This window comes from Thermobia domestica, chromosome 14 (assembly GCF_964235325.1).
Source record: "Thermobia domestica chromosome 14, izTheDome1.hap1.1, whole genome shotgun sequence".
Taxonomy (NCBI): Eukaryota; Metazoa; Arthropoda; class Insecta; order Zygentoma; family Lepismatidae; genus Thermobia; species Thermobia domestica.
Window position 1 is genome coordinate 419,182 of NC_137467.1, and position 9,761 is coordinate 428,942.

Sequence of the window (9,761 nt, forward strand, 5' to 3'; positions counted from 1 at the left end):
ATTATGTTATCTGAAGTATTCATGTTGCTCGCTTCTACTTTTCTTCAAAACGAGACAACTAATCTCCTGGGTACACGGCACCAATTTTTATAAGAGCCTGGTTCGTATTTTAGGTTAATCTTCTAAATAACTTAACGCGTTTTATCACTTTCTTAATTGGCTTTTAACATTTGACCACGATGAGTATTTATAATTAACTTTTCTGCACATATAATAAAATATATATAGACCTTCATACACACTTCTTTACTCGTTAAGATGTCTACGTATATGTACAATTATTTATATTGTTGCTATAGTAACAACAACTCATAGTTTTGCTACCGATTACAAAATAATAATCTTGAAATCTCTATATGTCTTTCTTTTTCATTATACATTATATTGCTCACATAATTCGCCTCTGACCCCTTTTCTGTAAAATAGGCACAGATTGCCAATGATACATACAACGTTATCGTTGTAATATATGGACTACTATTTATTTCTTCAATAACACCCTGTTCTATACATTGTCTAAAAACAAATCGAGTTCTTTCATTTTATATTCAGGAATCATATATGGTTGGGTAATGCTTGGCGAAGGATCTGTTAATTAAATTTCATATAAATAATCACGAACATGCCCTAACTTATCGGTTATTACTTCTTTGTAATCATTAAGTAATTGTTTAACATACGGTATCAAATTTTCATTATAAATATTTTCAAAATTTACTCTACCTTTTAATGCTTCTTTTCCATCCCCCTCTTTATATGCCTCTTTGTACAATGGATTAAAGATTCTCGAGCCAGGTGGAACTTCTTCATAAACAGTAGCATCAGTATTCTCAGGTGCAACTGTCTCCTTGGTCCTTGCCTCAGTACGGTTCACCGCTCTACTCCTAGGTAGAGATGCAAGGGCTCGGAAAAAAACCGGCTTTTTTGGAAAAAAAACTCGGTTTTTTCTGCTTTGCTTTTTTGCTTCGGAAATTTTGGGCTTTTTTCAAAATACTGCTTTAAATTGATAAAACAAACTTTGTATCGCTTCTCTATAACACAAAAAATCATTTAATTAGTGGTTGATGCTGATAATAATATAAAACATCGAAAATAAACTATGAATTTCGAAAAAATATTTCAAACAATTTTTCTTCAACATATTTATATTATGAATTCCACAGGATTAACCAATGTATATAATAAGAATTTTTTATCCTCCTATATACAAAAGTAAGCAGAGTTGGCAAGAACCGTGGTTGTTTTTGAAAATGCCAAAAACCCGTTTTTGGGGGATGTTTAAACCAGGCTTTTTTGGTTTAAACCAGGCTTTTTTGACTTAGATTTTTTGCTTTATGTATTTATATTACATATTCACAGAAATAGCCTAAGTTTGTTTCGCCTTGATGTTATTATGCAACAGCGGGGTTATGCCGGAAGAACTCACATAAGCTTAAAGAAGTGCGATCAGTAAATTTCTTAAGTTGAGAATCTCCTGCCCTAGCCACTGGGAAAATCCCGTCATTACATGAAATGTAAGACAATAACGGGAAAATCCTGTTATTGCTTTGCATGTAAAATTTAAAGGTCAACGTACCATAATCAGTACGCTAAAACTGAGGTATTAAATTACAAATTTAGTACCGGTACGTAGATATCATTGAAAGTCCAATCCAAGCTAATGTTGGAAGCTACGTAGGCAATCGATAAATTTTGCCAATTTCTATCAATATATTTAAGCAATATTGGCTTCTTTATAAAACAACACGCATTTAGGCATGTAGAAATATACAATTTGGTTTGTTTCGTATATTTAGGCTTAACATCCTTACGAAATACCGAGGTTATCAAGGAGAAGACTTTCGCTTAAACTGACATCCGAACCGCTACTTGAGTTACGCATGAAAGAAGGATTGTGGTTCGACCGAGAATTGAACATGGGACACCTTGATTAAAAGGTGAAAGGGAAATAAAACTATTGCAGGTAGTTTGATATCTGGAAACGTCACCATGAAGTTCACACGATTCGCATTTTTCATTCTTTTTATTTTTGTGGTTTAAACCAGTTATTAAAAAAAAAAAAAAGTTGGTGTAAACCAGCCAACCCTAAAAGTAAACACTTCTTTTTAAAGAATACACAAATAACTAGCAAAATAGTATGTAGTATTTTTACTTCAAAATATTCCATACCCTCTTTTTGAAACAAAATAAAATTAAAATAAAACATAAGAGAAATACTTAGATTTACGTATATGATACACTTAAAGGCTGCACATCTAGAGCTTTTGGTTCTGTATACTCTTGAAATTCTACAGTTAAGTTTTATAGAACCACCATCACAGTTTACCCAATCCTCAAGTTTTCTGGATTTTTAACAAGAGGGATTCAACATATCATTACGGAACTCCCCCCCCCCCAAAAAAAAGACTACGGAATATATTTAAGTTAAGCTAAATACAACTGCACAACAAACATGACTGAGTGATTAGCTTTTGCGCTTCTATCGGGAAGTACGGGATTCAACCAGCATTCGACCATTCTGACAAAGCTTTTCTTCATTCCATCTGTGAATCTAGAAATAGTGCGTGTACTGTGAGTTGGGCGACTTCCTTTTTTATTGTTTTTAAATCGTTATTATTACTAATTACCAGCAGTAACGGTTTTGCGAAGGTTAGGGGGGCGGTCTTTCGGACTGAAGCCCGTTCCCCAAAGTTACGGAATGTCTGCAACAAACGAAATATCTATTATTTATGCCTTTACTCATAAACTTTAAGCTCCCGTCAAATAAAAATTACGAATGTTTAAAAAAACTAAACATTAGTAAGAAATCCTTCCCAAAATACTTTTCTAAATCCGCCACTGATTCTCAGTATAAAATGATTTTTAAAGTTGTATCCGGAAGATTATTGCTAAACATATAAACAAAGCGAAATATTAGTTATGCCTGTACTCATAAACTTCAAGCACTTCCCAAATAAAATTAGGACTTTTTAGGAAACGAAACAATCAGAAAAAACCCTCCTAAAGTACTTTTCTAAATCCGCTACTGATTATTTGTATAAATTGGTATTCAAGGTTGTGTCCGGAAAATTATTGCTAAATCACTTCACAGCTACAGTATAACAGAAATGTGGAAGTACGGTTTGACGGATATATTGAAAAACGTACGCTTTGACGGATAAATAGAAAAACGGGCAAGTTTAACTTTTGCGCTAGAAGCTAGAGTACTAAAAGCTCTTAGAAATGAAACACGGATGACAAACTAGAGAAGAAAAAAGATGTCGATAACTCAAAAGTTAAAATAAAGTTAAATAGCCTCTAAAATTACCCTCAAATACTACATTCTTCATGTTAGCTTTAATTCGTAAAACATGTGCTCCATCCATCTTGATGGTGAATTTCAGAGCGAAATATCACATTCAGGTCATGGAATTTTTATCTAACTATAGAATATACTATAAGAAAGCTATTTAGATAGAAAAATCATGAAGTTGAAAAAAGCCAAAATTTCCAAAATTCTCGTTTTTTTCCCAAAAAAGCCGGCTTTTTATGTGAAAAAAACCATCGATTCAAAAAAGCCGGCTTTTTTGCATCTCTACTCCTAGGCCTTGCTGGTTTGGGTTGGTGATGTCAGGTTACAGGAAAAAGAACTGCCACCATATTGTAAAGCTGCACCTTCAGACCTAGTCCCCTCGAATCGATCACAAACTCTGGCGCCAATGTGTCTGGGATCTCTCCGAGTAAGCCTAAAATGATATTGAAAAGCGCACAGATCATGTTCATACTAACTGGGTTATTCTTAAAAGGTTGTAATTTTACTTGCATTTTCAATTTCTCAAAAAGAAGTTCTCGGGCGTTTATATTTATGTGGGCGTAATTATCCCGTAAAAAGTCTAAACCCAATAATAATTTTAATTTTGGTTGGTTAACAACTCCAAACCACGCCGTAAAACGGACACCGTGTATAAGGAAAATAAGTTGCACTAATTCACACACTAACAACTCATTCCCTTGCATGATGGTCACAGAATAATTTACTTGTTTTATTTTTGGCTTACATTTTGTACGGATTTCTTCTAAAACACTGTTTTCAATTAAGCATAAAGTCGAGCCAGTATCTATTATACAGGGTTATAAGGTATGACATATACTGATGGGCAATTGTAATAAGCTTCCATGATCTTCCTTTGCAGTATAAGAATACGCACTATGAAGTCCAGTTTTATTTTCATCTAAATTTTGATAACGCGGTCTATTCTGTCTATTAATAGGTGTTGGCATATAACACTAGTTAACAAATTTAAACTTTTTGTTTGTTACATGAGAAAAATCACCTGATCTTAAAGGAACTTTTTGCGCTGAATTCGAATATGCACTCGGTTTCTCTCCATCACGTCCAGTTTTCCCGCAACAGAGGGATTTTCGGGAAATTCCCTCAAAAATTTCCCTTTTTCAGATATTTTATTCCCCCTAGCTCCTGTCCCCTTACATATAGTAACATAGAAATTATACCTAAGTATACCTTGATTTATATTTAATAAACCCTAAAAGTTTCGTAAAAATCGCTTTGTTCTTTCTAGAGAAATAAATATATTTGTATGTATACTGTGTGCACTATTTATTGCACCTGATAGTAATGCTTTCAGATTTCCTGAGTTGGAGTAAAAACGATTTGCTTTATTACTACAAACACAGACATAAAAATGAATATTTACAATAGTCAACAACACACTTGTATTGCTCTCTGTAAATTAGAAACGTGTATAAAAATAGAATGTACTTCCAACGTATATTTTTTTAAACGTACAGTATATGTATATCTTAATACATATATATACAATTCTCCAAGTTTTTTCGTTTTGTTCATGAAATGGTTCTCTATATTTGTTATCAAATGTAACAGAATGCAAAAGAAAGAAAGAATGGAATACAGACTCATTGTTGACAACAATGAACTAATGCAGTCTGAATTTTCCACTACGGTATCGTTTCCCCCCTCCCCCCGCGCATTTCTTTCTTTCTTGTGTTCTTGACACCTGGTGAGGGAGTTTTGTACATTTTTATATTGACGTGTGGTATAACACTACTTCACTTTCAAAGTTGTCTTTGCTGCTAAGAGTGCTTTCATGTTTGATCTTAACGGCATTATACCCAACTAAGACCAGAAGTTTAGTTTGTGATCAGTACAATGGCGTCAAGAGGACGGCGTTCGTGTGTTAACTCACCAAATAGTTTTTGTTATGTGTGTGGCCAGTTTGTAGTTAAAGGACAGTGTAGATCCATTATGCCATCTGTGAAACTAGCATATTATATATATTTCGGATGTCGTGTGGGAGATCAGGACAAAACTTGGGCACCCAACATAATTTGTGCGTCGTGCTACGTCACTTTACTTGCATGGGCCAAAGGGAAACGGAGGTTCATGAAATTTGCTGTACCAATGGTGCGGAGAGAACCCACCAACCATCTGGATGATTGTTATTTTTGTCTCACAGTAGTTAAGGGACATTCTAAAAAAAGCAAATACACAATAAATTATCCCAACGTTAAATCCGCAATTAGACCTATTCCGCACGGGGATGAACTTCCACTTCCCTAGCCCCCTACCAACTGGAAAGAGATATGGCCAAAAGACTCTGATGATGATCATGACCTTGATGAACCATCGACATTAACATGTACATCCAAGGATCCAACGTTCATCCCTGACTGTGTTCGCGAGCCACATTTCATCCGGCAATGTGAACTTAATGACCTAGTCCGTGATTTGCACCTGACAAAACAAGAGGCGGAACTTCTGGGATCAAGGCTCCAGCAGTGGAACTGATTGGATGCAGAAACGAACATATCAGTGTACAGGAAAAGGCATGTTCAATTTTCAAGCTATTTCTCAATGCAAGATAATGTGTGCGTATGTACGGATATAAATGGGTTGATGGCGGAGCTAGGAATTCCTTACGTTCCAGAAGAATGGAGGTTATTTATCGACGCGTCAAAGGCCAGCCTTAAAGCTGTCCTTTTACATAATGGAAATAAAAAACCTTCTATACCACTTGCGCACTCAGTGAAGATTAAGGAATCCTATGACACCATGTCAACTTTGCTAAATCTTATAAATTATAAGGACCATTGTTGGCAAATATGTTGTGATCTCAAGGTAGTTGGTATTTTATTAGGACTGCAGTGCGGTTACACGAAGTACCAATGTTTTTTATGTTTATGGGATAGCCGAGCTGATGTCAAACATTATGAAGTGAAGAAATGGGAACCTAGAGTGAATTACGTACCTGGAGAATGCAACGTCAAATACGCTCCTTTGGTAGATCCTAATAAGATATTACTACCGCCACTTCATATCAAGTTAGGACTTATGAAAAACTTTGTCAAAGCCATGGACACATCTGGTGAAGGTTTCAAGTATTTGCGAGATAAGTTCCCTAACCTGAGTGATGCTAAGATTTCAGCGGGAGTGTTTATTGGTCCCCAAATTAGGAAATTAATGCTTGATGATAGCTTTGACAGCAAGTTAAACAGTGCTGAGCTAGCTGCCTGGACAGCATTTAAGTGTGTTGTGCGCAACTTTCTGGGCAATAACAAAGCTGAGAGTTACACAGAAATCGTACAGGACATGATACAGAAATACAAAGAGTTGGGTTGTAGGATGTCTTTAAAAATCCACTTTTTGCACTCCCACCTCAGCTTCTTTCCTGCTAACCTAGGTGCTCTCAGCGACGAACAGGGGGAAAGATTCCACCAAGATATAATGGCAATGGAGAAAAGGTACCAGGGACGATGGGATCCTTCAATGATGGGGGACTATTGTTGGGGTCTTGTTAGAGAATGCAACATTTCTTACAAAAGAAGGAAGTAGTGTACGTTTTTGTAACCCAATGGAAGTTTCATATATTGTGATAGTTTTGATTTTCTTTTCATGACCTTTTGGTACATTTGTATTATTGTTTATTGTAAATTGTCACACTTGTAAATTATATTGTATTATATTTTATATATGTGTTTGTGGTAATAAAGCAAAACGTTTTACCTCAACTTAAGAGATCTGAAAGCATTACTATAAGGTGCAATAAACAGTACACACAGTATACATACAAACATATTTATTTCTCTAGAAAGAATAAAGCGATTATTACGAAACTTGGAGGGTTTGTTAAATATGAATCAAAGTATACTTAGGTATAATTTCTATGTTAGTATATGCAAGGGGACAAGATCTTGGGGTGTAAAATAAACGAAAAGGGAAATTTTTGAGGGATTTTCCCGAAAATCCCTCTGTTACGGGAAAATCGTACGTGATGGAGAAAAACCGAGTGCATATCCGAATTCAGCGCAAGAAGTTCCTTTAAGAAGAGGTATTTTCTTTTATGTAACAAAACCTTTGTTAACTAGTGTAATTTGTCCTGGCACTTCTAAGAGGAGTTTTTACCCGTGGTAAACAACCCTTTTCACTTTTAACTACATTTTTATAATCTTGTTTATATTTGTCATTAATTTCGAAACTTTCCGCAAAATCTACATATTAATTCACCGTTTTTGGTACACTAAGTATCAACAACAGATTATGAATTTCGGGAGTAACTAAATTACTTATTAATTTACAAATTTCATCTTCAGGCATGTTGATTTCTAAAACATTTAATGTACTTAATTTCTCTTGTAAAAAGTTTAATAAATTTTCATTTTCTTGCATTACTCTATATAATGAAACCTTCATAAATTCCGTATTAATCAAGGGTGTGACAAATTTTAATAATAAGGAATGACACATATGACCCCAATCTGTAGTTATTGTTAACAAGCGCTGCAACTCTTCATAAGCTTGCTTCCTACACCTCTGTAAACTCGATACTAAAATCGCCTCTACAGGAGCAATTTCTTTTACTATTAACATATCAAGTTTCAAAAGAAAATGACATACTAACATACCATCTGTTCCATCAATTACCGGTATATCATATATTTGCTTTTTTAAAGAATTAAAAATACTTTGCGAAAATTGTTTTTGAAAGTTACAGGTTATGGGAGCTCGCAACACTGCATGTCTGTGTTCATGAACAGGTGCATGTGGGAACGATAAGAAATATCCCCCCTCTCTGATTTTCCTGCCCTTCACACCTACGACCTTCTATCTCATCGTCAAATGAAATAAGGTGAGGGTCAACTACTGCGACTCTGTTATTACGTAACATACTACCCCTAGCTTCGTAAGCAGCTTGCCAATGACTCATTTTTTCTCTTTTTTTTAATGGTACCAATAACTGAAAAATATATTTTTAATGAAATTAATTTATTTCCTTTTATCCAGCTTACAAACAGTAATACAAATTTTATTTTCTTTTTTTCTCTTATTTTTAATCACAACCAGATTCGAAATCCACTTCCTATTGCTCTCACGCATTAAGATTTAAGTTCTGAGAATGAAACGTGAGGTAATTTATTTTTATATGTAGCGGCAGTCTTGTTACCAAGTAAACCACTACCTATGAAAGGGTATTTTAGGCTTCCCCTTAATGCGGAATAGTTTGGCAAGTAATCCTTTCTCTTTTATGGAAATTATAAATCTACTTCAACTCGAACAATTTATTATATAATTTCTTCAACATATGTGTAAATTCAACAATAACAATATAACTGTGCTGACACAAACAACATTATTCAACATTAACTTCAACCCTTTCCCATTTTGAATGGTAGTCCGGAAGTTTTCACACATTCGCATTCTACTAATTTTATATTCCAAATTAAATTTACTGGTTATACTTTTGAAAGGTTTCATATATCAAATATTTACTCAAATTGAATTTAATCCCCAAACATAACAATATATATATATTAATCTAGTGACCAAAGACATACCACTCACCAAAAAGTTGTAACAGTTGAGCCGAAATGGAAAGAAGAAATAGATTAAAATTTAATACTTACAATCTCCTGACGAGTCATATATCGTTGGCACTTTACATAAATTTATAACATTATTCCGGCTACCTTCCGTGTAGGAGCACGTAATATCCAAAAACTATACCGAAATCACATTTCACTACTTATCAATTTAACGGACACAACTTCTAAGCTCCTATTTCTGCTTACCTCACGTTTCATTCTAATGGAAATGCAGTAGGTAGGAGTAAATTACGAAAGATAGATGGCGTTTTAATCACTTCGAACAAACGAATATCAGAACCCTGACATTGACCTACAGAGCCAATGTTTCCATATACAAGTTTACTTAACTAATCATCTGATCGAGAGTGTTCAAGTTATTGATTTTTTTATGAACTTATGATAGAAATGTCTCAAAGTATTGAACATCATAAATATTGATCATTCAGTATATAGCTCTTGAACCTAATTTATTAAGTGAGACGTGATTCACGGAGACATTTATCGGCGTGAAGTATCGAGGGACTAGTTTCATCATAATAATTGACTCACCACTGGGCGAATGATGGTCCGGTACACCGTAATGTCATTCTCATCTCTTTCATTATGGTCCGTCTGAAGTTCTACGTCAAACTATCAACTCTTTCTACTTTCCTGTTATAAGGTTTAAAAAATGTTAAGGTTGTAGTAGTTTAAGCCCAATAGTGAAATTAACACTCTAGGTTTAAAATTGTGTGTACGTGCATGCCTTACATATCAAGAGTCTACTATTTAAACAGAATATATATATATCAAAATACGAATGTTATGTTTATGCGCGGAAAATCCGGTATGAGGGATGTCAGATATTCTCATTTATGGAAAGTGTTGCAACCTGTTAGCTA